Source organism: Mastomys coucha, unplaced genomic scaffold (assembly GCF_008632895.1).
Source record: "Mastomys coucha isolate ucsf_1 unplaced genomic scaffold, UCSF_Mcou_1 pScaffold8, whole genome shotgun sequence".
Classification (NCBI taxonomy): domain Eukaryota; kingdom Metazoa; phylum Chordata; class Mammalia; order Rodentia; family Muridae; genus Mastomys; species Mastomys coucha.
The window spans coordinates 30,218,436-30,224,435 of NW_022196914.1; the positions used below are offsets into that span (position 1 = coordinate 30,218,436).

General features: G+C 42.4%; 1 protein-coding gene across 2 annotated transcripts in view; it reads right to left on the minus strand.

Moving 5' to 3' along the window:
• Adcy2 (adenylate cyclase 2) overlaps positions 1 to 6,000 on the minus strand; it is a 395,840-nt gene that overhangs the window by 270,902 nt on the left and 118,938 nt on the right. The gene's annotated exons all lie outside the window — the stretch shown is intronic.

Genomic DNA, 6,000 nt, shown 5'->3' on the forward strand with positions numbered 1-6,000 from the left:
AAATCCAGAGACTGGAAACAAATGCTGATGACCTGGTTGGCAAGGTCTGTGAGCAGGTCTGGGGGGCAGAAGAAGAACAGAGATTGCATAGCAATGGTAGACTTCCCTTGAGTGATGGAAAGGCATTTGAGTTGGACAGAGATGTCCATTGCCCAGTACTGAGAGTGTACTGAATGTCTTTGTATTCTTCATCATAAAATGACTAAGTTATATTTTATGAATTTCACTTTTATAAAAACAATCAATATGAAACCACTTAGAGAAACTTTGAGAATGGAAATGAAAATGCTTACTAGGTAATAAAATGAGAATATTTTCATTGCAAATGAGTGAGAGACAGAGGAGCAAGAGAGAGAATATAAGCATATGGTAATTATAGCAAGAGAACCTGAGGTCATAGGCTTCAGAGGAGAGAGAGGAATGTGACCACAGTATCCTATACAGAGACCTGGTCAGCTGTATGGATACAGACAGATCATCACAGCTGTTCTAGTGCATGTCTTCTGTGAGTTTCCAAGTGTGAATGACCATCAGGCTCTGCTTCCCACAGACTCAAGACAATGTAGCCCAGAGAGTGGTGGGCTTCATCTTCTCTTGTCCATTCTGCACATTTACAACATAAAGGTCTTATCTACCTCCATGGTGTAGTTCCAGGATGGTGCCTTACAAACTGTCTTTGTATTGCTGTCACCCTTGCAGGACTACACAGAAAACAAGTTCTTTACAGCCTAAAAATAACTGTGAATTCCTAAAACATGTCCTTTTATTTTCTTCAGGACAGTCTGAGCAGGACATTCATTCATTCCTCAAAAAACAAAAAAATGCAGGGTTCCACTGAGGGGGCAGCATCTCCTGGAGAGTGGGGAGAGAAAGCTCGATCACAGCTCTGAGCCGTTACAACTGAGGGAATAAGTCTGTCATGCATGCCAGCTGTCTTCATGGCTGAAAGAAGGGCCACCCTTTCTACCCAGCCCCACTCTGAAGAGACAATGAAATGGCCTCTAAATCATCTTCTCTATTTGCTGCAAGTCCTGTCATCGTGGAATGACAGCCAAGGAGAAAGCCATCGTGGGTGGGCAAAGTGACCAGAAGTCCTCGGGAAGCCTGAGTTTGGTGTGGGCCATCTGCTTCAAGCCCCCACTTCCTCCCCTTCAAGCTATATTTATATGGGCTGTCAGGATAAAAAATGTGGGTGAGCAGATTAACATAGCCATACTTTTTCTAGCAAATATTTTTTCTTTTGCCTCTTCAAAATAAAAGACTAGAGAGATGATTTTTTTCAGCAAAGCATTAGCAGTCAGCATGACACACATTCTGGTTTTCCTATTCTGTGTGCGGATGAGACCCAGCACTGCTTTCAGGAGCGTTTTGTGCAGTGGGCAATGATCTGCCCAGACAGAACAGGATTTCTTCCCTCATGAAGCCTTCCTGAGGCCAGAATATGAAGAAAATGTTCAGGGAACCAATCACTATCTTGCAAGCATTTACTGAGGGGTAACCTAGCACAATTAAGTTTCCAAAGTTGAGGTAAGCAATTGCACCAAATCAAGCTCAGCGTTCCAGTGCTGGCACTTCAAGAGCTCAGGCAGAGATCCCTGTGTTGCATACACCAGTATGACTTGGCTGATGAAAGTCAAGTTCAAGTCTTCTTGAAGGAATTGTCTTTGCACCTTATTAATCTCAAAAGGTTTTCAGATCATTTAGGTCTATTTTCTAACTCCAAAGATCACCATATGTAAATGGATCTGGCACATCTAAAAATCATGTTGGGTAAAATGCTCCAGAAACTTCTCTTGCAGTCTCTAGGGTTCCCATGTTACCATGGGGACATGAGATTCCTCTTAGCTGTACTCTTCTCTCTGTGTGGGACAAGAGGCTGAAAATAAAAGCAAGGCCACTGTTCTCAAGTCTGCTGGAAAGGCAGGTAACAGAGTATCTGAAGGGGTCATGCCAGTGTCAGTAAAGGCGCCACAAATACACGTTCTTGGCGAACCTCTGCAAGACACACACATTTTCCTGCACATCTACCTGACCCTCAATTTCCACATCCTTCTAGCCCTCAGAGCTTTTATCTGTGCTCACTGACCTGTTCCTCTTGAAGCCACCTCACTTTATCGGTGACAGCCCAGTTTCCAATTAACAAGGCACATACCACCAAAGCTTGTCCTTAGCCATGTTCTCTTTGGGTTTTGAACGCCCCTAGTGTTACATTCCTGGTATCTGTCTATTGTTCTGCCTTACATTCATGACACTGTCTCAGGGCCTTTCCAGCTGGTAAGAATATAGCTTATATAAACCACTTTCTCCCTCTTCTGACATCTGACAGCAGAGAAAACCCTTTCTTGTTTGTATCCACCTAATTCCTATCTCCATGTTTTAGGATATCCAGTTCAACTTCCTGTCACCATTTTCTTCTCAGTTAGGGGAAATTCCATAAGTATCTAGGAAACATGAAGACTATTAGTGTGGCCTCTCTGGGTAGAAAAAACAAACAATGTATGATATGTCTTGTCACCTTTTCTCCCTGGCAGTCATAAAGTGACAGTGTTGAAACTGCTCTAATATATGTCAGGAAGTGAGGATAGAAGGTCTCAGGTGACCCATAGTGACCTATAGTTATGCAAGCAACTGATGCACATGCTTCATGCTTCCAAGCCAATTAGCAGAGCTCAGCTGGTCTAAATCCATACCAAGGCCATATATCCTCCCTCTGTCACATTAATATTATGTTTATAAAAGCAGATTACTTTTATAGGCACTACTGATCAGTTTGCTTTTTAAAACAAATATTTTTGTGGCACAAGTCTGTAGATGTGAATATATTACTTTTACTAGTTCACAATGTTCTATAGTAATATGCACATTGCCATGTATGGTATGCTTTTTCTTTGTGTTGATCTTTCCTAGCAAGACTAGTATCCACAAACTGACTTTAATATGTGTTCTAGGATCTACCTTGCTTCAAAATTCTATTTTCCCTTATCCAGATAATACTACAAAGTTTGTGCTTCTGAGTGTAAAGATCTAAGGCTTTTCTTTCTTAGATGATGGCCTTCTCTGGTCTACCCTAAGAACTCTGCATGAAATAACAAGTTCTTTTCCACCCACACATCTAGTTCTTGTCACCAACTTCACTTATCAGGTTTAGTTCTTATTTATATATTAATGTCCTCCATACACAGTGAAGGATAATGGTACTGTAAAAGCATGCTTTGACTTACTAAGAACCAAGACTGCGGTGCTCAGGGCTGCACCTGATATGGAGGGCTGCTTCATAAATTTTGTTGTCTTTATAAAAAGTCTATTATTCGTGTTAGTGTGACACAAGCTCATCCTCCTCAAAAGCACCTCACAAAACACATCTCTAAAACAGTTCACTGTCCTCTTTGGTATAATTAGCTTCACCATTAACTATAAACATGTTGATTTCTGAATTCACATTTTTTTTCTATTTAATGGATCAATTACGTGGGGAAAAAAACCTCTCAGCTCTCTATTAGACAGATACTGGCCAGATTCCCAGGCAGCTGCAGTAAATCTGGGAGCAGCCCTTGCTCACAGGGAATGTAGGCTGCAGTACCTACCATGGTACCTTCTCTCCGATCCAATCCCTGCAATCCCTGAATCATACATAAAAGACTTCCCAGGATTATAAGTCATGAAGCCGCTGTTAATCAACAAAAGGGAAGGAATGGCCTAGGCTCCGTGCAGTCAGCCCGACAGTTGAAATACTTTTGGGATGCCCATGCACTTTGGGGTTTCCAGAGGTCACCCCAGAGGTGCTGTCACTTTCAAGTTTATACAGTTTGCTTGTATAGTACACCAGCTAAGGAGAAACAAACTCATTCTTCCCAATGCTTTGGCTCCTAACAATACAAACTTGCAAAAAAGATTTTTAAAAAGCTACTTCAGATTGTATACTAGGTATTTTGTAGTTTTGGGCTAATATCCACTTATTAGTGAGTACATGCCACGCATGTACTTTTGGGTCAGAGTTGCTTCACTTAAAATATTTTCTAGTTACATCCATTTGCCTGCAAAACTCATGATGCCCTCATTCTTAGTACCTGAATAGTATTCCATTATGTAAATGAACCACATTTTCTGTATCCATTCTTTCAATGTGGGATAAGTGAGTTGTTTCCAGCTTCTGGCTATCACAAATAAGGCCATTATGAACATAGTGGAGATTGTACCCCTGTGGCATGATGGGGTATCTTTTGGGTATATTCCCAAGAGAGGTATTGCTGGATGCTCAGGTAGATCTATTTCCAATTTTCTGAGGAACCTCCAGATTGATTTCCAGAGTGGCTATACCAGTTTGCAATCCCACCAGCAATGAAGGAGTGTTCTTCTTTCTCTACATCTTCACCAAAATGTGCTGTTACCTAAGGTTTTAATCTTAGACATTCTGATTTGTGAAAGGTGAAATCTCAGGGTCATTTTGATTTGCATTTCCCTGATCAATAAGGACTTTTATCACTTTTTAAAATGTCTGTCATCCCTTCATGATTCCTCTGTTGTAAATTCTCTGTTTAGCTCTATACCCCATATTTGATTCAGTTGTTTGGATTTTTGGTGGTTAGCTTCTTGAGTTCTTTATATATTTTAGATATTAGCCCCTCTATCAGATGTGGGGTTTAGTAAAGGTATTTTTTTCTCAATCTGTAGGTTGCAAATTTGTCCTATTGTCTATGTCTTTTGCTTTACAAAGCTTTCTGGCTTCATAGGTCCCATTTATCAATTCTTGATCTTGGAGCCTGAGCCACTGGAGTTCTGTTTATGAAATTTCCCTCTGTGCCAATGAGTTCAAGCCTCTTTCCTACCTTATCTTCTATTATATTTAGTGTATCTGATTTTATGTTGAGGTCCTTGATCCACTTGGACTTGAGCTTTGTGCAAGGTGACAAATATAGATTTATTCTTATTTTTCTACATACCTACTGGCAGTTAGACCAGTACTGAGGGGAGAGGGAGGTGAAAAGGGGAACATTATCAGGTATTGGGTTAGGTAACAGGATTGAAGTCCTGAGGGCCAGCAGAATGAATGGAAATATGCAACCTCGGGGGTGGGTGAAGGAGATGGTGGGAACCTTTAGAAAGTACCAGAGACCTCAGAGGTGAGACTCTCAAAACTTGAAGGGAGAGGCCTTAGATGAAATGCCCAACAGTGGGAGAGGGAATTTATAGAGTCCACCTGCAGTAGAAAGACAGGGAATGAAGTGAAGGGATAGGGTTGCCATCCCACAGTCAAAAACTCTGACCCAGAACTGTTCCTGTCTAAAAGAATTGCAGGGACAAAAATGGAGAAGAGACTGGGGGGAAAGGTGGTCCAGTGACCAACCCGACTTGGCATCCATATCAAGGAGATTCTCCAAGGCCTGACACTATTACTGATGCTATGGTGTGCTTACAAACGGAGACTAGCATGGTTGTCCTCTAAGATACCTAACAAGCAGCTGATTGTGATAGATACAGATACTTATATCTAACCATTGACTGAAGTTGGGACCCCAGGGGTTAAATTAGGAAATGAGTGGAAGAAGCTGGGGAGGGAGACCCCATAGGAATACCAGCATTCTCAACTAACCCAGACCCCTGAGATCTCTCAGACACTGAGCCACCAACCAGGCAGCATACCCTAGCTGGTCTGAGGTCCCTGACAGATGTACAACAGAGCACTACCTGGTCTGGCCTCAGTGAGAGAAGAGCAGCCTAACCCTCGAGAGACTTGAAGCCACCAGGGAGTGAGGAGACCTGGAGGGTGGGGGTTGGGGACATCCTTTTGGAGATGGGGTGGGGGGCATGTGGTAGGAGAAAAGGGTTGAGGAACTGTGGAAGGAAGACTGGGAGCGGGTGAGGACTGAGCTGTAAAAAAATAAAAGGAAGAAAGAGGAGGAGGAGGAAGAGGAGGAGGAGCAGCAGAAGAAACAGCAGCAGGAGGAAGAGGAGGAGGAGCAGCAGCAGCAGAAGAAGGAGGAGGAGGAGGAGGAGAAGGAG